Source organism: Parasteatoda tepidariorum, chromosome 11 (genome assembly GCF_982258835.1).
Source record: "Parasteatoda tepidariorum strain Cologne lab strain chromosome 11, Ptep-v5.0, whole genome shotgun sequence".
In the NCBI taxonomy this organism is placed as follows: Eukaryota; Metazoa; Arthropoda; class Arachnida; order Araneae; family Theridiidae; genus Parasteatoda; species Parasteatoda tepidariorum.
In genome coordinates this window covers 44,080,805-44,097,308 of record NC_141765.1, presented here as the reverse complement: position 1 = coordinate 44,097,308, position 16,504 = coordinate 44,080,805, and the positions used below count along the sequence as shown (strand labels likewise).

The 16,504-nt window shown below is 39.6% G+C and overlaps 56 non-coding genes across 56 annotated transcripts; all 56 read left to right on the top strand.

Moving 5' to 3' along the window:
• The first annotated feature begins 30 nt into the window (after window positions 1-30).
• On the top strand, window positions 31-112 carry TRNAL-AAG (transfer RNA leucine (anticodon AAG)). The gene has a single exon. It is a non-coding gene; the product is annotated as a tRNA-Leu (tRNA).
• A 244-nt stretch (window positions 113-356) lies between these two features.
• On the top strand, window positions 357-436 carry TRNAL-UAG (transfer RNA leucine (anticodon UAG)). Its single transcript has one exon. It is a non-coding gene; the product is annotated as a tRNA-Leu (tRNA).
• A 188-nt stretch (window positions 437-624) lies between these two features.
• TRNAL-AAG (transfer RNA leucine (anticodon AAG)) lies at window positions 625-706 on the top strand. Its single transcript has one exon. It is a non-coding gene; the product is annotated as a tRNA-Leu (tRNA).
• A 244-nt stretch (window positions 707-950) lies between these two features.
• On the top strand, window positions 951-1,030 carry TRNAL-UAG (transfer RNA leucine (anticodon UAG)). The gene has a single exon. It is a non-coding gene; the product is annotated as a tRNA-Leu (tRNA).
• Window positions 1,031-1,218: 188 nt separating this feature from the next.
• Window positions 1,219-1,300, top strand: TRNAL-AAG (transfer RNA leucine (anticodon AAG)). Its single transcript has one exon. It is a non-coding gene; the product is annotated as a tRNA-Leu (tRNA).
• A 244-nt stretch (window positions 1,301-1,544) lies between these two features.
• TRNAL-UAG (transfer RNA leucine (anticodon UAG)) lies at window positions 1,545-1,624 on the top strand. Its single transcript has one exon. It is a non-coding gene; the product is annotated as a tRNA-Leu (tRNA).
• Window positions 1,625-1,812: 188 nt separating this feature from the next.
• On the top strand, window positions 1,813-1,894 carry TRNAL-AAG (transfer RNA leucine (anticodon AAG)). Its single transcript has one exon. It is a non-coding gene; the product is annotated as a tRNA-Leu (tRNA).
• Window positions 1,895-2,138: 244 nt separating this feature from the next.
• TRNAL-UAG (transfer RNA leucine (anticodon UAG)) lies at window positions 2,139-2,218 on the top strand. The gene has a single exon. It is a non-coding gene; the product is annotated as a tRNA-Leu (tRNA).
• A 188-nt stretch (window positions 2,219-2,406) lies between these two features.
• Window positions 2,407-2,488, top strand: TRNAL-AAG (transfer RNA leucine (anticodon AAG)). Its single transcript has one exon. It is a non-coding gene; the product is annotated as a tRNA-Leu (tRNA).
• Window positions 2,489-2,731: 243 nt separating this feature from the next.
• On the top strand, window positions 2,732-2,811 carry TRNAL-UAG (transfer RNA leucine (anticodon UAG)). Its single transcript has one exon. It is a non-coding gene; the product is annotated as a tRNA-Leu (tRNA).
• A 188-nt stretch (window positions 2,812-2,999) lies between these two features.
• On the top strand, window positions 3,000-3,081 carry TRNAL-AAG (transfer RNA leucine (anticodon AAG)). Its single transcript has one exon. It is a non-coding gene; the product is annotated as a tRNA-Leu (tRNA).
• A 244-nt stretch (window positions 3,082-3,325) lies between these two features.
• TRNAL-UAG (transfer RNA leucine (anticodon UAG)) lies at window positions 3,326-3,405 on the top strand. Its single transcript has one exon. It is a non-coding gene; the product is annotated as a tRNA-Leu (tRNA).
• A 188-nt stretch (window positions 3,406-3,593) lies between these two features.
• Window positions 3,594-3,675, top strand: TRNAL-AAG (transfer RNA leucine (anticodon AAG)). Its single transcript has one exon. It is a non-coding gene; the product is annotated as a tRNA-Leu (tRNA).
• Window positions 3,676-3,920: 245 nt separating this feature from the next.
• On the top strand, window positions 3,921-4,000 carry TRNAL-UAG (transfer RNA leucine (anticodon UAG)). The gene has a single exon. It is a non-coding gene; the product is annotated as a tRNA-Leu (tRNA).
• A 188-nt stretch (window positions 4,001-4,188) lies between these two features.
• TRNAL-AAG (transfer RNA leucine (anticodon AAG)) lies at window positions 4,189-4,270 on the top strand. The gene has a single exon. It is a non-coding gene; the product is annotated as a tRNA-Leu (tRNA).
• A 244-nt stretch (window positions 4,271-4,514) lies between these two features.
• On the top strand, window positions 4,515-4,594 carry TRNAL-UAG (transfer RNA leucine (anticodon UAG)). The gene has a single exon. It is a non-coding gene; the product is annotated as a tRNA-Leu (tRNA).
• Window positions 4,595-4,782: 188 nt separating this feature from the next.
• TRNAL-AAG (transfer RNA leucine (anticodon AAG)) lies at window positions 4,783-4,864 on the top strand. Its single transcript has one exon. It is a non-coding gene; the product is annotated as a tRNA-Leu (tRNA).
• A 244-nt stretch (window positions 4,865-5,108) lies between these two features.
• TRNAL-UAG (transfer RNA leucine (anticodon UAG)) lies at window positions 5,109-5,188 on the top strand. Its single transcript has one exon. It is a non-coding gene; the product is annotated as a tRNA-Leu (tRNA).
• Window positions 5,189-5,376: 188 nt separating this feature from the next.
• TRNAL-AAG (transfer RNA leucine (anticodon AAG)) lies at window positions 5,377-5,458 on the top strand. Its single transcript has one exon. It is a non-coding gene; the product is annotated as a tRNA-Leu (tRNA).
• A 243-nt stretch (window positions 5,459-5,701) lies between these two features.
• TRNAL-UAG (transfer RNA leucine (anticodon UAG)) lies at window positions 5,702-5,781 on the top strand. The gene has a single exon. It is a non-coding gene; the product is annotated as a tRNA-Leu (tRNA).
• Window positions 5,782-5,969: 188 nt separating this feature from the next.
• Window positions 5,970-6,051, top strand: TRNAL-AAG (transfer RNA leucine (anticodon AAG)). The gene has a single exon. It is a non-coding gene; the product is annotated as a tRNA-Leu (tRNA).
• Window positions 6,052-6,294: 243 nt separating this feature from the next.
• TRNAL-UAG (transfer RNA leucine (anticodon UAG)) lies at window positions 6,295-6,374 on the top strand. The gene has a single exon. It is a non-coding gene; the product is annotated as a tRNA-Leu (tRNA).
• A 188-nt stretch (window positions 6,375-6,562) lies between these two features.
• On the top strand, window positions 6,563-6,644 carry TRNAL-AAG (transfer RNA leucine (anticodon AAG)). The gene has a single exon. It is a non-coding gene; the product is annotated as a tRNA-Leu (tRNA).
• A 243-nt stretch (window positions 6,645-6,887) lies between these two features.
• On the top strand, window positions 6,888-6,967 carry TRNAL-UAG (transfer RNA leucine (anticodon UAG)). The gene has a single exon. It is a non-coding gene; the product is annotated as a tRNA-Leu (tRNA).
• A 188-nt stretch (window positions 6,968-7,155) lies between these two features.
• Window positions 7,156-7,237, top strand: TRNAL-AAG (transfer RNA leucine (anticodon AAG)). Its single transcript has one exon. It is a non-coding gene; the product is annotated as a tRNA-Leu (tRNA).
• A 244-nt stretch (window positions 7,238-7,481) lies between these two features.
• On the top strand, window positions 7,482-7,561 carry TRNAL-UAG (transfer RNA leucine (anticodon UAG)). The gene has a single exon. It is a non-coding gene; the product is annotated as a tRNA-Leu (tRNA).
• Window positions 7,562-7,749: 188 nt separating this feature from the next.
• TRNAL-AAG (transfer RNA leucine (anticodon AAG)) lies at window positions 7,750-7,831 on the top strand. Its single transcript has one exon. It is a non-coding gene; the product is annotated as a tRNA-Leu (tRNA).
• A 243-nt stretch (window positions 7,832-8,074) lies between these two features.
• Window positions 8,075-8,154, top strand: TRNAL-UAG (transfer RNA leucine (anticodon UAG)). The gene has a single exon. It is a non-coding gene; the product is annotated as a tRNA-Leu (tRNA).
• Window positions 8,155-8,342: 188 nt separating this feature from the next.
• On the top strand, window positions 8,343-8,424 carry TRNAL-AAG (transfer RNA leucine (anticodon AAG)). Its single transcript has one exon. It is a non-coding gene; the product is annotated as a tRNA-Leu (tRNA).
• A 243-nt stretch (window positions 8,425-8,667) lies between these two features.
• Window positions 8,668-8,747, top strand: TRNAL-UAG (transfer RNA leucine (anticodon UAG)). Its single transcript has one exon. It is a non-coding gene; the product is annotated as a tRNA-Leu (tRNA).
• Window positions 8,748-8,935: 188 nt separating this feature from the next.
• Window positions 8,936-9,017, top strand: TRNAL-AAG (transfer RNA leucine (anticodon AAG)). The gene has a single exon. It is a non-coding gene; the product is annotated as a tRNA-Leu (tRNA).
• A 244-nt stretch (window positions 9,018-9,261) lies between these two features.
• Window positions 9,262-9,341, top strand: TRNAL-UAG (transfer RNA leucine (anticodon UAG)). The gene has a single exon. It is a non-coding gene; the product is annotated as a tRNA-Leu (tRNA).
• Window positions 9,342-9,529: 188 nt separating this feature from the next.
• Window positions 9,530-9,611, top strand: TRNAL-AAG (transfer RNA leucine (anticodon AAG)). The gene has a single exon. It is a non-coding gene; the product is annotated as a tRNA-Leu (tRNA).
• A 243-nt stretch (window positions 9,612-9,854) lies between these two features.
• On the top strand, window positions 9,855-9,934 carry TRNAL-UAG (transfer RNA leucine (anticodon UAG)). The gene has a single exon. It is a non-coding gene; the product is annotated as a tRNA-Leu (tRNA).
• A 189-nt stretch (window positions 9,935-10,123) lies between these two features.
• Window positions 10,124-10,205, top strand: TRNAL-AAG (transfer RNA leucine (anticodon AAG)). Its single transcript has one exon. It is a non-coding gene; the product is annotated as a tRNA-Leu (tRNA).
• Window positions 10,206-10,449: 244 nt separating this feature from the next.
• Window positions 10,450-10,529, top strand: TRNAL-UAG (transfer RNA leucine (anticodon UAG)). Its single transcript has one exon. It is a non-coding gene; the product is annotated as a tRNA-Leu (tRNA).
• A 188-nt stretch (window positions 10,530-10,717) lies between these two features.
• TRNAL-AAG (transfer RNA leucine (anticodon AAG)) lies at window positions 10,718-10,799 on the top strand. The gene has a single exon. It is a non-coding gene; the product is annotated as a tRNA-Leu (tRNA).
• Window positions 10,800-11,043: 244 nt separating this feature from the next.
• Window positions 11,044-11,123, top strand: TRNAL-UAG (transfer RNA leucine (anticodon UAG)). Its single transcript has one exon. It is a non-coding gene; the product is annotated as a tRNA-Leu (tRNA).
• Window positions 11,124-11,311: 188 nt separating this feature from the next.
• On the top strand, window positions 11,312-11,393 carry TRNAL-AAG (transfer RNA leucine (anticodon AAG)). Its single transcript has one exon. It is a non-coding gene; the product is annotated as a tRNA-Leu (tRNA).
• A 243-nt stretch (window positions 11,394-11,636) lies between these two features.
• TRNAL-UAG (transfer RNA leucine (anticodon UAG)) lies at window positions 11,637-11,716 on the top strand. Its single transcript has one exon. It is a non-coding gene; the product is annotated as a tRNA-Leu (tRNA).
• Window positions 11,717-11,904: 188 nt separating this feature from the next.
• Window positions 11,905-11,986, top strand: TRNAL-AAG (transfer RNA leucine (anticodon AAG)). The gene has a single exon. It is a non-coding gene; the product is annotated as a tRNA-Leu (tRNA).
• A 243-nt stretch (window positions 11,987-12,229) lies between these two features.
• Window positions 12,230-12,309, top strand: TRNAL-UAG (transfer RNA leucine (anticodon UAG)). Its single transcript has one exon. It is a non-coding gene; the product is annotated as a tRNA-Leu (tRNA).
• Window positions 12,310-12,497: 188 nt separating this feature from the next.
• On the top strand, window positions 12,498-12,579 carry TRNAL-AAG (transfer RNA leucine (anticodon AAG)). The gene has a single exon. It is a non-coding gene; the product is annotated as a tRNA-Leu (tRNA).
• Window positions 12,580-12,822: 243 nt separating this feature from the next.
• On the top strand, window positions 12,823-12,902 carry TRNAL-UAG (transfer RNA leucine (anticodon UAG)). Its single transcript has one exon. It is a non-coding gene; the product is annotated as a tRNA-Leu (tRNA).
• A 188-nt stretch (window positions 12,903-13,090) lies between these two features.
• On the top strand, window positions 13,091-13,172 carry TRNAL-AAG (transfer RNA leucine (anticodon AAG)). The gene has a single exon. It is a non-coding gene; the product is annotated as a tRNA-Leu (tRNA).
• Window positions 13,173-13,419: 247 nt separating this feature from the next.
• TRNAL-UAG (transfer RNA leucine (anticodon UAG)) lies at window positions 13,420-13,499 on the top strand. Its single transcript has one exon. It is a non-coding gene; the product is annotated as a tRNA-Leu (tRNA).
• A 188-nt stretch (window positions 13,500-13,687) lies between these two features.
• On the top strand, window positions 13,688-13,769 carry TRNAL-AAG (transfer RNA leucine (anticodon AAG)). Its single transcript has one exon. It is a non-coding gene; the product is annotated as a tRNA-Leu (tRNA).
• Window positions 13,770-14,014: 245 nt separating this feature from the next.
• TRNAL-UAG (transfer RNA leucine (anticodon UAG)) lies at window positions 14,015-14,094 on the top strand. The gene has a single exon. It is a non-coding gene; the product is annotated as a tRNA-Leu (tRNA).
• Window positions 14,095-14,282: 188 nt separating this feature from the next.
• On the top strand, window positions 14,283-14,364 carry TRNAL-AAG (transfer RNA leucine (anticodon AAG)). The gene has a single exon. It is a non-coding gene; the product is annotated as a tRNA-Leu (tRNA).
• A 244-nt stretch (window positions 14,365-14,608) lies between these two features.
• Window positions 14,609-14,688, top strand: TRNAL-UAG (transfer RNA leucine (anticodon UAG)). Its single transcript has one exon. It is a non-coding gene; the product is annotated as a tRNA-Leu (tRNA).
• Window positions 14,689-14,876: 188 nt separating this feature from the next.
• TRNAL-AAG (transfer RNA leucine (anticodon AAG)) lies at window positions 14,877-14,958 on the top strand. The gene has a single exon. It is a non-coding gene; the product is annotated as a tRNA-Leu (tRNA).
• Window positions 14,959-15,202: 244 nt separating this feature from the next.
• On the top strand, window positions 15,203-15,282 carry TRNAL-UAG (transfer RNA leucine (anticodon UAG)). The gene has a single exon. It is a non-coding gene; the product is annotated as a tRNA-Leu (tRNA).
• Window positions 15,283-15,470: 188 nt separating this feature from the next.
• Window positions 15,471-15,552, top strand: TRNAL-AAG (transfer RNA leucine (anticodon AAG)). The gene has a single exon. It is a non-coding gene; the product is annotated as a tRNA-Leu (tRNA).
• A 243-nt stretch (window positions 15,553-15,795) lies between these two features.
• Window positions 15,796-15,875, top strand: TRNAL-UAG (transfer RNA leucine (anticodon UAG)). Its single transcript has one exon. It is a non-coding gene; the product is annotated as a tRNA-Leu (tRNA).
• A 188-nt stretch (window positions 15,876-16,063) lies between these two features.
• Window positions 16,064-16,145, top strand: TRNAL-AAG (transfer RNA leucine (anticodon AAG)). Its single transcript has one exon. It is a non-coding gene; the product is annotated as a tRNA-Leu (tRNA).
• A 244-nt stretch (window positions 16,146-16,389) lies between these two features.
• TRNAL-UAG (transfer RNA leucine (anticodon UAG)) lies at window positions 16,390-16,469 on the top strand. The gene has a single exon. It is a non-coding gene; the product is annotated as a tRNA-Leu (tRNA).
• The last annotated feature ends 35 nt before the right edge of the window (window positions 16,470-16,504 follow it).

Here is a 16,504-nt window from a genome sequence, read left to right as displayed (position 1 = left end):
TAAAAAGAGGGGGGGAATTCGTGCGTTATCGGTAGCGTGGCCGAGCGGTCTAAGGCGCTGGTTTAAGGCACCAGTCTCTTCGGAGGCGTGGGTTCGAATCCCACCGCTGCCAGGGAGCTTTTTAAGTATACTGAGAAAAAAAAACTTAGAGTATTTTGCCCTCAAGCAGATTTACAATGAATCTATCGTAAACATTTTTTTTTTTTTTATATCATGACATATTTATCCGGTATTTTGACGGCGGTTCGCATACTTTCGAATAAAGAGAGTCTAAAGTATTTGAAAAAACTTAGAGTCCGAGCAAGAATTAACTGCATTATTTGTAAAAAAAAGTTTTCAACACTTGGTTGAAATGAGGTAGCGTGGCCGAGTGGTCTAAGGCGCTGGTTTTAGGCACCAGTCTCTCGAGGCGTGGGTTCGAATCCCACCGCTGCCAATATTGTACTTTTGGTTCCCAAACATTTTGCAAAAAACATGTAATTACGGAGAAAAAAAATGCAAGTACTTCATAAAAAATAAATGCTTTATGTTGGATAATAATTCTTTTTAATAAAAGCGCTGATCCGAATTCGTTATTTCACAGACGGAAAGCTGTAAAAAGAGGGGGGGAATTCGTGCGTTATCGGTAGCGTGGCCGAGCGGTCTAAGGCGCTGGTTTAAGGCACCAGTCTCTTCGGAGGCGTGGGTTCGAATCCCACCGCTGCCAGGGAGCTTTTTAAGTATACTGAGAAAAAAAAACTTAGAGTATTTTGCCCTCAAGCAGATTTACAATGAATCTATCGTAAACATTTTTTTTTTTTTTATATCATGACATATTTATCCGGTATTTTGACGGCGGTTCGCATACTTTCGAATAAAGAGAGTCTAAAGTATTTGAAAAAACTTAGAGTCCGAGCAAGAATTAACTGCATTATTTGTAAAAAAAAGTTTTCAACACTTGGTTGAAATGAGGTAGCGTGGCCGAGTGGTCTAAGGCGCTGGTTTTAGGCACCAGTCTCTCGAGGCGTGGGTTCGAATCCCACCGCTGCCAATATTGTACTTTTGGTTCCCAAACATTTTGCAAAAAACATGTAATTACGGAGAAAAAAAATGCAAGTACTTCATAAAAAATAAATGCTTTATGTTGGATAATAATTCTTTTTAATAAAAGCGCTGATCCGAATTCGTTATTTCACAGACGGAAAGCTGTAAAAAGAGGGGGGGAATTCGTGCGTTATCGGTAGCGTGGCCGAGCGGTCTAAGGCGCTGGTTTAAGGCACCAGTCTCTTCGGAGGCGTGGGTTCGAATCCCACCGCTGCCAGGGAGCTTTTTAAGTATACTGAGAAAAAAAAACTTAGAGTATTTTGCCCTCAAGCAGATTTACAATGAATCTATCGTAAACATTTTTTTTTTTTTTATATCATGACATATTTATCCGGTATTTTGACGGCGGTTCGCATACTTTCGAATAAAGAGAGTCTAAAGTATTTGAAAAAACTTAGAGTCCGAGCAAGAATTAACTGCATTATTTGTAAAAAAAAGTTTTCAACACTTGGTTGAAATGAGGTAGCGTGGCCGAGTGGTCTAAGGCGCTGGTTTTAGGCACCAGTCTCTCGAGGCGTGGGTTCGAATCCCACCGCTGCCAATATTGTACTTTTGGTTCCCAAACATTTTGCAAAAAACATGTAATTACGGAGAAAAAAAATGCAAGTACTTCATAAAAAATAAATGCTTTATGTTGGATAATAATTCTTTTTAATAAAAGCGCTGATCCGAATTCGTTATTTCACAGACGGAAAGCTGTAAAAAGAGGGGGGGAATTCGTGCGTTATCGGTAGCGTGGCCGAGCGGTCTAAGGCGCTGGTTTAAGGCACCAGTCTCTTCGGAGGCGTGGGTTCGAATCCCACCGCTGCCAGGGAGCTTTTTAAGTATACTGAGAAAAAAAAACTTAGAGTATTTTGCCCTCAAGCAGATTTACAATGAATCTATCGTAAACATTTTTTTTTTTTTTATATCATGACATATTTATCCGGTATTTTGACGGCGGTTCGCATACTTTCGAATAAAGAGAGTCTAAAGTATTTGAAAAAACTTAGAGTCCGAGCAAGAATTAACTGCATTATTTGTAAAAAAAAGTTTTCAACACTTGGTTGAAATGAGGTAGCGTGGCCGAGTGGTCTAAGGCGCTGGTTTTAGGCACCAGTCTCTCGAGGCGTGGGTTCGAATCCCACCGCTGCCAATATTGTACTTTTGGTTCCCAAACATTTTGCAAAAAACATGTAATTACGGAGAAAAAAAATGCAAGTACTTCATAAAAAATAAATGCTTTATGTTGGATAATAATTCTTTTTAATAAAAGCGCTGATCCGAATTCGTTATTTCACAGACGGAAAGCTGTAAAAAGAGGGGGGGAATTCGTGCGTTATCGGTAGCGTGGCCGAGCGGTCTAAGGCGCTGGTTTAAGGCACCAGTCTCTTCGGAGGCGTGGGTTCGAATCCCACCGCTGCCAGGGAGCTTTTTAAGTATACTGAGAAAAAAAAACTTAGAGTATTTTGCCCTCAAGCAGATTTACAATGAATCTATCGTAAACATTTTTTTTTTTTTATATCATGACATATTTATCCGGTATTTTGACGGCGGTTCGCATACTTTCGAATAAAGAGAGTCTAAAGTATTTGAAAAAACTTAGAGTCCGAGCAAGAATTAACTGCATTATTTGTAAAAAAAAGTTTTCAACACTTGGTTGAAATGAGGTAGCGTGGCCGAGTGGTCTAAGGCGCTGGTTTTAGGCACCAGTCTCTCGAGGCGTGGGTTCGAATCCCACCGCTGCCAATATTGTACTTTTGGTTCCCAAACATTTTGCAAAAAACATGTAATTACGGAGAAAAAAAATGCAAGTACTTCATAAAAAATAAATGCTTTATGTTGGATAATAATTCTTTTTAATAAAAGCGCTGATCCGAATTCGTTATTTCACAGACGGAAAGCTGTAAAAAGAGGGGGGGAATTCGTGCGTTATCGGTAGCGTGGCCGAGCGGTCTAAGGCGCTGGTTTAAGGCACCAGTCTCTTCGGAGGCGTGGGTTCGAATCCCACCGCTGCCAGGGAGCTTTTTAAGTATACTGAGAAAAAAAAACTTAGAGTATTTTGCCCTCAAGCAGATTTACAATGAATCTATCGTAAACATTTTTTTTTTTTTTATATCATGACATATTTATCCGGTATTTTGACGGCGGTTCGCATACTTTCGAATAAAGAGAGTCTAAAGTATTTGAAAAAACTTAGAGTCCGAGCAAGAATTAACTGCATTATTTGTAAAAAAAAGTTTTCAACACTTGGTTGAAATGAGGTAGCGTGGCCGAGTGGTCTAAGGCGCTGGTTTTAGGCACCAGTCTCTCGAGGCGTGGGTTCGAATCCCACCGCTGCCAATATTGCACTTTTGGTTCCCAAACATTTTGCAAAAAACATGTAATTACGGAGAAAAAAAATGCAAGTACTTCATAAAAAATAAATGCTTTATGTTGGATAATAATTCTTTTTAATAAAAGCGCTGATCCGAATTCGTTATTTCACAGACGGAAAGCTGTAAAAAGAGGGGGGGAATTCGTGCGTTATCGGTAGCGTGGCCGAGCGGTCTAAGGCGCTGGTTTAAGGCACCAGTCTCTTCGGAGGCGTGGGTTCGAATCCCACCGCTGCCAGGGAGCTTTTTAAGTATACTGAGAAAAAAAAACTTAGAGTATTTTGCCCTCAAGCAGATTTTCAATGAATCTATCGTAAACATTTTTTTTTTTTTTTATATCATGACATATTTATCCGGTATTTTGACGGTGGTTCGCATACTTTCGAATAAAGAGAGTCTAAAGTATTTGAAAAAACTTAGAGTCCGAGCAAGAATTAACTGCATTATTTGTAAAAAAAAGTTTTCAACACTTGGTTGAAATGAGGTAGCGTGGCCGAGTGGTCTAAGGCGCTGGTTTTAGGCACCAGTCTCTCGAGGCGTGGGTTCGAATCCCACCGCTGCCAATATTGTACTTTTGGTTCCCAAACATTTTGCAAAAAACATGTAATTACGGAGAAAAAAAATGCAAGTACTTCATAAAAAATAAATGCTTTATGTTGGATAATAATTCTTTTTAATAAAAGCGCTGATCCGAATTCGTTATTTCACAGACGGAAAGCTGTAAAAAGAGGGGGGGAATTCGTGCGTTATCGGTAGCGTGGCCGAGCGGTCTAAGGCGCTGGTTTAAGGCACCAGTCTCTTCGGAGGCGTGGGTTCGAATCCCACCGCTGCCAGGGAGCTTTTTAAGTATACTGAGAAAAAAAAACTTAGAGTATTTTGCCCTCAAGCAGATTTACAATGAATCTATCGTAAACATTTTTTTTTTTTTTATATCATGACATATTTATCCGGTATTTTGACGGCGGTTCGCATACTTTCGAATAAAGAGAGTCTAAAGTATTTGAAAAAACTTAGAGTCCGAGCAAGAATTAACTGCATTATTTGTAAAAAAAAGTTTTCAACACTTGGTTGAAATGAGGTAGCGTGGCCGAGTGGTCTAAGGCGCTGGTTTTAGGCACCAGTCTCTCGAGGCGTGGGTTCGAATCCCACCGCTGCCAATATTGTACTTTTGGTTCCCAAACATTTTGCAAAAAACATGTAATTACGGAGAAAAAAAATGCAAGTACTTCATAAAAAATAAATGCTTTATGTTGGATAATAATTCTTTTTAATAAAAGCGCTGATCCGAATTCGTTATTTCACAGACGGAAAGCTGTAAAAAGAGGGGGGAAATTCGTGCGTTATCGGTAGCGTGGCCGAGCGGTCTAAGGCGCTGGTTTAAGGCACCAGTCTCTTCGGAGGCGTGGGTTCGAATCCCACCGCTGCCAGGGAGCTTTTTAAGTATACTGAGAAAAAAAAACTTAGAGTATTTTGCCCTCAAGCAGATTTACAATGAATCTATCGTAAACATTTTTTTTTTTTTTATATCATGACATATTTATCCGGTATTTTGACGGCGGTTCGCATACTTTCGAATAAAGAGAGTCTAAAGTATTTGAAAAAACTTAGAGTCCGAGCAAGAATTAACTGCATTATTTGTAAAAAAAAGTTTTCAACACTTGGTTGAAATGAGGTAGCGTGGCCGAGTGGTCTAAGGCGCTGGTTTTAGGCACCAGTCTCTCGAGGCGTGGGTTCGAATCCCACCGCTGCCAATATTGTACTTTTGGTTCCCAAACATTTTGCAAAAAACATGTAATTACGGAGAAAAAAAATGCAAGTACTTCATAAAAAATAAATGCTTTATGTTGGATAATAATTCTTTTTAATAAAAGCGCTGATCCGAATTCGTTATTTCACAGACGGAAAGCTGTAAAAAGAGGGGGGGAATTCGTGCGTTATCGGTAGCGTGGCCGAGCGGTCTAAGGCGCTGGTTTAAGGCACCAGTCTCTTCGGAGGCGTGGGTTCGAATCCCACCGCTGCCAGGGAGCTTTTTAAGTATACTGAGAAAAAAAAACTTAGAGTATTTTGCCCTCAAGCAGATTTACAATGAATCTATCGAAAACATTTTTTTTTTTTTATATCATGACATATTTATCCGGTATTTTGACGGCGGTTCGCATACTTTCGAATAAAGAGAGTCTAAAGTATTTGAAAAAACTTAGAGTCCGAGCAAGAATTAACTGCATTATTTGTAAAAAAAAGTTTTCAACACTTGGTTGAAATGAGGTAGCGTGGCCGAGTGGTCTAAGGCGCTGGTTTTAGGCACCAGTCTCTCGAGGCGTGGGTTCGAATCCCACCGCTGCCAATATTGTACTTTTGGTTCCCAAACATTTTGCAAAAAACATGTAATTACGGAGAAAAAAAATGCAAGTACTTCATAAAAAATAAATGCTTTATGTTGGATAATAATTCTTTTTAATAAAAGCGCTGATCCGAATTCGTTATTTCACAGACGGAAAGCTGTAAAAAGAGGGGGGGAATTCGTGCGTTATCGGTAGCGTGGCCGAGCGGTCTAAGGCGCTGGTTTAAGGCACCAGTCTCTTCGGAGGCGTGGGTTCGAATCCCACCGCTGCCAGGGAGCTTTTTAAGTATACTGAGAAAAAAAAACTTAGAGTATTTTGCCCTCAAGCAGATTTACAATGAATCTATCGTAAACATTTGTTTTTTTTTATATCATGACATATTTATCCGGTATTTTGACGGCGGTTCGCATACTTTCGAATAAAGAGAGTCTAAAGTATTTGAAAAAACTTAGAGTCCGAGCAAGAATTAACTGCATTATTTGTAAAAAAAAGTTTTCAACACTTGGTTGAAATGAGGTAGCGTGGCCGAGTGGTCTAAGGCGCTGGTTTTAGGCACCAGTCTCTCGAGGCGTGGGTTCGAATCCCACCGCTGCCAATATTGTACTTTTGGTTCCCAAACATTTTGCAAAAAACATGTAATTACGGAGAAAAAAAATGCAAGTACTTCATAAAAAATAAATGCTTTATGTTGGATAATAATTCTTTTTAATAAAAGCGCTGATCCGAATTCGTTATTTCACAGACGGAAAGCTGTAAAAAGAGGGGGGGAATTCGTGCGTTATCGGTAGCGTGGCCGAGCGGTCTAAGGCGCTGGTTTAAGGCACCAGTCTCTTCGGAGGCGTGGGTTCGAATCCCACCGCTGCCAGGGAGCTTTTTAAGTATACTGAGAAAAAAAAACTTAGAGTATTTTGCCCTCAAGCAGATTTACAATGAATCTATCGTAAACATTTTTTTTTTTTTATATCATGACATATTTATCCGGTATTTTGACGGCGGTTCGCATACTTTCGAATAAAGAGAGTCTAAAGTATTTGAAAAAACTTAGAGTCCGAGCAAGAATTAACTGCATTATTTGTAAAAAAAAGTTTTCAACACTTGGTTGAAATGAGGTAGCGTGGCCGAGTGGTCTAAGGCGCTGGTTTTAGGCACCAGTCTCTCGAGGCGTGGGTTCGAATCCCACCGCTGCCAATATTGTACTTTTGGTTCCCAAACATTTTGCAAAAAACATGTAATTACGGAGAAAAAAAATGCAAGTACTTCATAAAAAATAAATGCTTTATGTTGGATAATAATTCTTTTTAATAAAAGCGCTGATCCGAATTCGTTATTTCACAGACGGAAAGCTGTAAAAAGAGGGGGGAAATTCGTGCGTTATCGGTAGCGTGGCCGAGCGGTCTAAGGCGCTGGTTTAAGGCACCAGTCTCTTCGGAGGCGTGGGTTCGAATCCCACCGCTGCCAGGGAGCTTTTTAAGTATACTGAGAAAAAAAAACTTAGAGTATTTTGCCCTCAAGCAGATTTACAATGAATCTATCGTAAACATTTTTTTTTTTTTTATATCATGACATATTTATCCGGTATTTTGACGGCGGTTCGCATACTTTCGAATAAAGAGAGTCTAAAGTATTTGAAAAAACTTAGAGTCCGAGCAAGAATTAACTGCATTATTTGTAAAAAAAAGTTTTCAACACTTGGTTGAAATGAGGTAGCGTGGCCGAGTGGTCTAAGGCGCTGGTTTTAGGCACCAGTCTCTCGAGGCGTGGGTTCGAATCCCACCGCTGCCAATATTGTACTTTTGGTTCCCAAACATTTTGCAAAAAACATGTAATTACGGAGAAAAAAAATGCAAGTACTTCATAAAAAATAAATGCTTTATGTTGGATAATAATTCTTTTTAATAAAAGCGCTGATCCGAATTCGTTATTTCACAGACGGAAAGCTGTAAAAAGAGGGGGATAATTCGTGCGTTATCGGTAGCGTGGCCGAGCGGTCTAAGGCGCTGGTTTAAGGCACCAGTCTCTTCGGAGGCGTGGGTTCGAATCCCACCGCTGCCAGGGAGCTTTTTAAGTATACTGAGAAAAAAAAACTTAGAGTATTTTGCCCTCAAGCAGATTTACAATGAATCTATCGTAAACATTTTTTTTTTTTTATATCATGACATATTTATCCGGTATTTTGACGGCGGTTCGCATACTTTCGAATAAAGAGAGTCTAAAGTATTTGAAAAAACTTAGAGTCCGAGCAAGAATTAACTGCATTATTTGTAAAAAAAAGTTTTCAACACTTGGTTGAAATGAGGTAGCGTGGCCGAGTGGTCTAAGGCGCTGGTTTTAGGCACCAGTCTCTCGAGGCGTGGGTTCGAATCCCACCGCTGCCAATATTGTACTTTTGGTTCCCAAACATTTTGCAAAAAACATGTAATTACGGAGAAAAAAAATGCAAGTACTTCATAAAAAATAAATGCTTTATGTTGGATAATAATTCTTTTTAATAAAAGCGCTGATCCGAATTCGTTATTTCACAGACGGAAAGCTGTAAAAAGAGGGGGGAAATTCGTGCGTTATCGGTAGCGTGGCCGAGCGGTCTAAGGCGCTGGTTTAAGGCACCAGTCTCTTCGGAGGCGTGGGTTCGAATCCCACCGCTGCCAGGGAGCTTTTTAAGTATACTGAGAAAAAAAAACTTAGAGTATTTTGCCCTCAAGCAGATTTACAATGAATCTATCGTAAACATTTTTTTTTTTTTATATCATGACATATTTATCCGGTATTTTGACGGCGGTTCGCATACTTTCGAATAAAGAGAGTCTAAAGTATTTGAAAAAACTTAGAGTCCGAGCAAGAATTAACTGCATTATTTGTAAAAAAAAGTTTTCAACACTTGGTTGAAATGAGGTAGCGTGGCCGAGTGGTCTAAGGCGCTGGTTTTAGGCACCAGTCTCTCGAGGCGTGGGTTCGAATCCCACCGCTGCCAATATTGTACTTTTGGTTCCCAAACATTTTGCAAAAAACATGTAATTACGGAGAAAAAAAATGCAAGTACTTCATAAAAAATAAATGCTTTATGTTGGATAATAATTCTTTTTAATAAAAGCGCTGATCCGAATTCGTTATTTCACAGACGGAAAGCTGTAAAAAGAGGGGGGAAATTCGTGCGTTATCGGTAGCGTGGCCGAGCGGTCTAAGGCGCTGGTTTAAGGCACCAGTCTCTTCGGAGGCGTGGGTTCGAATCCCACCGCTGCCAGGGAGCTTTTTAAGTATACTGAGAAAAAAAAACTTAGAGTATTTTGCCCTCAAGCAGATTTACAATGAATCTATCGTAAACATTTTTTTTTTTTTTATATCATGACATATTTATCCGGTATTTTGACGGCGGTTCGCATACTTTCGAATAAAGAGAGTCTAAAGTATTTGAAAAAACTTAGAGTCCGAGCAAGAATTAACTGCATTATTTGTAAAAAAAAGTTTTCAACACTTGGTTGAAATGAGGTAGCGTGGCCGAGTGGTCTAAGGCGCTGGTTTTAGGCACCAGTCTCTCGAGGCGTGGGTTCGAATCCCACCGCTGCCAATATTGTACTTTTGGTTCCCAAACATTTTGCAAAAAACATGTAATTACGGAGAAAAAAAATGCAAGTACTTCATAAAAAATAAATGCTTTATGTTGGATAATAATTCTTTTTAATAAAAGCGCTGATCCGAATTCGTTATTTCACAGACGGAAAGCTGTAAAAAGAGGGGGGAAATTCGTGCGTTATCGGTAGCGTGGCCGAGCGGTCTAAGGCGCTGGTTTAAGGCACCAGTCTCTTCGGAGGCGTGGGTTCGAATCCCACCGCTGCCAGGGAGCTTTTTAAGTATACTGAGAAAAAAAAACTTAGAGTATTTTGCCCTCAAGCAGATTTACAATGAATCTATCGTAAACATTTTTTTTTTTTTATATCATGACATATTTATCCGGTATTTTGACGGCGGTTCGCATACTTTCGAATAAAGAGAGTCTAAAGTATTTGAAAAAACTTAGAGTCCGAGCAAGAATTAACTGCATTATTTGTAAAAAAAAGTTTTCAACACTTGGTTGAAATGAGGTAGCGTGGCCGAGTGGTCTAAGGCGCTGGTTTTAGGCACCAGTCTCTCGAGGCGTGGGTTCGAATCCCACCGCTGCCAATATTGTACTTTTGGTTCCCAAACATTTTGCAAAAAACATGTAATTACGGAGAAAAAAAAATGCAAGTACTTCATAAAAAATAAATGCTTTATGTTGGATAATAATTCTTTTTAATAAAAGCGCTGATCCGAATTCGTTATTTCACAGACGGAAAGCTGTAAAAAGAGGGGGGAAATTCGTGCGTTATCGGTAGCGTGGCCGAGCGGTCTAAGGCGCTGGTTTAAGGCACCAGTCTCTTCGGAGGCGTGGGTTCGAATCCCACCGCTGCCAGGGAGCTTTTTAAGTATACTGAGAAAAAAAAACTTAGAGTATTTTGCCCTCAAGCAGATTTACAATGAATCTATCGTAAACATTTTTTTTTTTTTTATATCATGACATATTTATCCGGTATTTTGACGGCGGTTCGCATACTTTCGAATAAAGAGAGTCTAAAGTATTTGAAAAAACTTAGAGTCCGAGCAAGAATTAACTGCATTATTTGTAAAAAAAAGTTTTCAACACTTGGTTGAAATGAGGTAGCGTGGCCGAGTGGTCTAAGGCGCTGGTTTTAGGCACCAGTCTCTCGAGGCGTGGGTTCGAATCCCACCGCTGCCAATATTGTACTTTTGGTTCCCAAACATTTTGCAAAAAACATGTAATTACGGAGAAAAAAAATGCAAGTACTTCATAAAAAATAAATGCTTTATGTTGGATAATAATTCTTTTTAATAAAAGCGCTGATCCGAATTCGTTATTTCACAGACGGAAAGCTGTAAAAAGAGGGGGGAAATTCGTGCGTTATCGGTAGCGTGGCCGAGCGGTCTAAGGCGCTGGTTTAAGGCACCAGTCTCTTCGGAGGCGTGGGTTCGAATCCCACCGCTGCCAGGGAGCTTTTTAAGTATACTGAGAAAAAAAAACTTAGAGTATTTTGCCCTCAAGCAGATTTACAATGAATCTATCGTAAACATTTTTTTTTTTTTTATATCATGACATATTTATCCGGTATTTTGACGGCGGTTCGCATACTTTCGAATAAAGAGAGTCTAAAGTATTTGAAAAAACTTAGAGTCCGAGCAAGAATTAACTGCATTATTTGTAAAAAAAAGTTTTCAACACTTGGTTGAAATGAGGTAGCGTGGCCGAGTGGTCTAAGGCGCTGGTTTTAGGCACCAGTCTCTCGAGGCGTGGGTTCGAATCCCACCGCTGCCAATATTGTACTTTTGGTTCCCAAACATTTTGCAAAAAACATGTAATTACGGAGAAAAAAAATGCAAGTACTTCATAAAAAATAAATGCTTTATGTTGGATAATAATTCTTTTTAATAAAAGCGCTGATCCGAATTCGTTATTTCACAGACGGAAAGCTGTAAAAAGAGGGGGGGAATTCGTGCGTTATCGGTAGCGTGGCCGAGCGGTCTAAGGCGCTGGTTTAAGGCACCAGTCTCTTCGGAGGCGTGGGTTCGAATCCCACCGCTGCCAGGGAGCTTTTTAAGTATACTGAGAAAAAAAAACTTAGAGTATTTTGCCCTCAAGCAGATTTACAATGAATCTATCGTAAACATTTTTTTTTTTTTATATCATGACATATTTATCCGGTATTTTGACGGCGGTTCGCATACTTTCGAATAAAGAGAGTCTAAAGTATTTGAAAAAACTTAGAGTCCGAGCAAGAATTAACTGCATTATTTGTAAAAAAAAGTTTTCAACACTTGGTTGAAATGAGGTAGCGTGGCCGAGTGGTCTAAGGCGCTGGTTTTAGGCACCAGTCTCTCGAGGCGTGGGTTCGAATCCCACCGCTGCCAATATTGTACTTTTGGTTCCCAAACATTTTGCAAAAAACATGTAATTACGGAGAAAAAAAATGCAAGTACTTCATAAAAAATAAATGCTTTATGTTGGATAATAATTCTTTTTAATAAAAGCGCTGATCCGAATTCGTTATTTCACAGACGGAAAGCTGTAAAAAGAGGGGGGGAATTCGTGCGTTATCGGTAGCGTGGCCGAGCGGTCTAAGGCGCTGGTTTAAGGCACCAGTCTCTTCGGAGGCGTGGGTTCGAATCCCACCGCTGCCAGGGAGCTTTTTAAGTATACTGAGAAAAAAAAACTTAGAGTATTTTGCCCTCAAGCAGATTTACAATGAATCTATCGTAAACATTTTTTTTTTTTTATATCATGACATATTTATCCGGTATTTTGACGGCGGTTCGCATACTTTCGAATAAAGAGAGTCTAAAGTATTTGAAAAAACTTAGAGTCCGAGCAAGAATTAACTGCATTATTTGTAAAAAAAAGTTTTCAACACTTGGTTGAAATGAGGTAGCGTGGCCGAGTGGTCTAAGGCGCTGGTTTTAGGCACCAGTCTCTCGAGGCGTGGGTTCGAATCCCACCGCTGCCAATATTGTACTTTTGGTTCCCAAACATTTTGCAAAAAACATGTAATTACGGAGGAAAAAAATGCAAGTACTTCATAAAAAATAAATGCTTTATGTTGGATAATAATTCTTTTTAATAAAAGCGCTGATCCGAATTCGTTATTTCACAGACGGAAAGCTGTAAAAAGAGGGGGGAAATTCGTGCGTTATCGGTAGCGTGGCCGAGCGGTCTAAGGCGCTGGTTTAAGGCACCAGTCTCTTCGGAGGCGTGGGTTCGAATCCCACCGCTGCCAGGGAGCTTTTTAAGTATACTGAGAAAAAAAAACTTAGAGTATTTTGCCCTCAAGCAGATTTACAATGAATCTATCGTAAACATTTTTTTTTTTTTATATCATGACATATTTATCCGGTATTTTGACGGCGGTTCGCATACTTTCGAATAAAGAGAGTCTAAAGTATTTGAAAAAACTTAGAGTCCGAGCAAGAATTAACTGCATTATTTGTAAAAAAAAGTTTTCAACACTTGGTTGAAATGAGGTAGCGTGGCCGAGTGGTCTAAGGCGCTGGTTTTAGGCACCAGTCTCTCGAGGCGTGGGTTCGAATCCCACCGCTGCCAATATTGTACTTTTGGTTCCCAAACATTTTGCAAAAAACATGTAATTACGGAGAAAAAAAATGCAAGTACTTCATAAAAAATAAATGCTTTATGTTGGATAATAATTCTTTTTAATAAAAGCGCTGATCCGAATTCGTTATTTCACAGACGGAAAGCTGTAAAAAGAGGGGGGAAATTCGTGCGTTATCGGTAGCGTGGCCGAGCGGTCTAAGGCGCTGGTTTAAGGCACCAGTCTCTTCGGAGGCGTGGGTTCGAATCCCACCGCTGCCAGGGAGCTTTTTAAGTATACTGAGAAAAAAAAACTTAGAGTATTTTGCCCTCAAGCAGATTTACAATGAATCTATCGTAAACATTTTTTTTTTTTTTTTATATCATGACATATTTATCCGGTATTTTGACGGCGGTTCGCATACTTTCGAATAAAGAGAGTCTAAAGTATTTGAAAAAACTTAAGAGTCCGAGCAAGAATTAACTGCATTATTTGTAAAAAAAAGTTTTCAACACTTGGTTGAAATGAGGTAGCGTGGCCGAGTGGTCTAAGGCGCTGGTTTTAGGCACCAGTCTCTCGAGGCGTGGGTTCGAATCCCACCGCTGCCAATATTGTACTTTTGGTTCCCAAACATTTTGCAAAAAACATGTAATTACGGAGAAAAAAAATGCAAGTACTTCATAAAAAATAAATGCTTTATGTTGGATAATAATTCTTTTTAATAAAAGCGCTGATCCGAATTCGTTATTTCACAGACGGAAAGCTGTAAAAAGAGGGGGGAAATTCGTGCGTTATCGGTAGCGTGGCCGAGCGGTCTAAGGCGCTGGTTTAAGGCACCAGTCTCTTCGGAGGCGTGGGTTCGAATCCCACCGCTGCCAGGGAGCTTTTTAAGTATACTGAGAAAAAAAAACTTAGAGTATTTTGCCCTCAAGCAGATTTACAATGAATCTATCGTAAACATTTTTTTTTTTTTTTATATCATGACATATTTATCCGGTATTTTGACGGCGGTTCGCATACTTTCGAATAAAGAGAGTCTAAAGTATTTGAAAAAACTTAGAGTCCGAGCAAGAATTAACTGCATTATTTGTAAAAAAAAGTTTTCAACACTTGGTTGAAATGAGGTAGCGTGGCCGAGTGGTCTAAGGCGCTGGTTTTAGGCACCAGTCTCTCGAGGCGTGGGTTCGAATCCCACCGCTGCCAATATTGTACTTTTGGTTCCCAAACATTTTGCAAAAAACATGTAATTACGGAGAAAAAAAATGCAAGTACTTCATAAAAAATAAATGCTTTATGTTGGATAATAATTCTTTTTAATAAAAGCGCTGATCCGAATTCGTTATTTCACAGACGGAAAGCTGTAAAAAGAGGGGGGAAATTCGTGCGTTATCGGTAGCGTGGCCGAGCGGTCTAAGGCGCTGGTTTAAGGCACCAGTCTCTTCGGAGGCGTGGGTTCGAATCCCACCGCTGCCAGGGAGCTTTTTAAGTATACTGAGAAAAAAAAACTTAGAGTATTTTGCCCTCAAGCAGATTTACAATGAATCTATCGTAAACATTTTTTTTTTTTTTATATCATGACATATTTATCCGGTATTTTGACGGCGGTTCGCATACTTTCGAATAAAGAGAGTCTAAAGTATTTGAAAAAACTTAGAGTCCGAGCAAGAATTAACTGCATTATTTGTAAAAAAAAGTTTTCAACACTTGGTTGAAATGAGGTAGCGTGGCCGAGTGGTCTAAGGCGCTGGTTTTAGGCACCAGTCTCTCGAGGCGTGGGTTCGAATCCCACCGCTGCCAATATTGTACTTTTGGTTCCCAAACATTTTGCAAAAAACATGTAATTACGGAGAAAAAAAATGCAAGTACTTCATAAAAAATAAATGCTTTATGTTGGATAATAATTCTTTTTAATAAAAGCGCTGATCCGAATTCGTTATTTCACAGACGGAAAGCTGTAAAAAGAGGGGGGAAATTCGTGCGTTATCGGTAGCGTGGCCGAGCGGTCTAAGGCGCTGGTTTAAGGCACCAGTCTCTTCGGAGGCGTGGGTTCGAATCCCACCGCTGCCAGGGAGCTTTTTAAGTATACTGAGAAAAAAAAACTTAGAGTATTTTGCCCTCAAGCAGATTTACAATGAATCTATCGTAAACATTTTTTTTTTTTTTATATCATGACATATTTATCCGGTATTTTGACGGCGGTTCGCATACTTTCGAATAAAGAGAGTCTAAAGTATTTGAAAAAACTTAGAGTCCGAGCAAGAATTAACTGCATTATTTGTAAAAAAAAGTTTTCAACACTTGGTTGAAATGAGGTAGCGTGGCCGAGTGGTCTAAGGCGCTGGTTTTAGGCACCAGTCTCTCGAGGCGTGGGTTCGAATCCCACCGCTGCCAATATTGTACTTTTGGTTCCCAAACATTTTGCAAAAAACATGTAATTACGGAGAAAAAAAATGCAAGTACTTCATAAAAAATAAATGCTTTATGTTGGATAATAATTCTTTTTAATAAAAGCGCTGATCCGAATTCGTTATTTCACAGACGGAAAGCTGTAAAAAGAGGGGGGAAATTCGTGCGTTATCGGTAGCGTGGCCGAGCGGTCTAAGGCGCTGGTTTAAGGCACCAGTCTCTTCGGAGGCGTGGGTTCGAATCCCACCGCTGCCAGGGAGCTTTTTAAGTATACTGAGAAAAAAAAACTTAGAGTATTTTGCCCTCAAGCAGATTTACAATGAATCTATCGTAAACATTTTTTTTTTTTTATATCATGACATATTTATCCGGTATTTTGACGGCGGTTCGCATACTTTCGAATAAAGAGAGTCTAAAGTATTTGAAAAAACTTAGAGTCCGAGCAAGAATTAACTGCATTATTTGTAAAAAAAAGTTTTCAACACTTGGTTGAAATGAGGTAGCGTGGCCGAGTGGTCTAAGGCGCTGGTTTTAGGCACCAGTCTCTCGAGGCGTGGGTTCGAATCCCACCGCTGCCAATATTGTACTTTTGGTTCCCAAACATTTTGCAAAAAACATGTAATTACGGAGAAAAAAAATGCAAGTACTTCATAAAAAATAAATGCTTTATGTTGGATAATAATTCTTTTTAATAAAAGCGCTGATCCGAATTCGTTATTTCACAGACGGAAAGCTGTAAAAAGAGGGGGGAAATTCGTGCGTTATCGGTAGCGTGGCCGAGCGGTCTAAGGCGCTGGTTTAAGGCACCAGTCTCTTCGGAGGCGTGGGTTCGAATCCCACCGCTGCCAGGGAGCTTTTTAAGTATACTGAGAAAAAAAAACTTAGAGTATTTTGCCCTCAAGCAGATTTACAATGAATCTATCGTAAACATTTTTTTTTTTTTTATATCATGACATATTTATCCGGTATTTTGACGGCGGTTCGCATACTTTCGAATAAAGAGAGTCTAAAGTATTTGAAAAAACTTAGAGTCCGAGCAAGAATTAACTGCATTATTTGTAAAAAAAAGTTTTCAACACTTGGTTGAAATGAGGTAGCGTGGCCGAGTGGTCTAAGGCGCTGGTTTTAGGCACCAGTCTCTCGAGGCGTGGGTTCGAATCCCACCGCTGCCAATATTGTACTTTTGGTTCCCAAACATTTTGCAAAA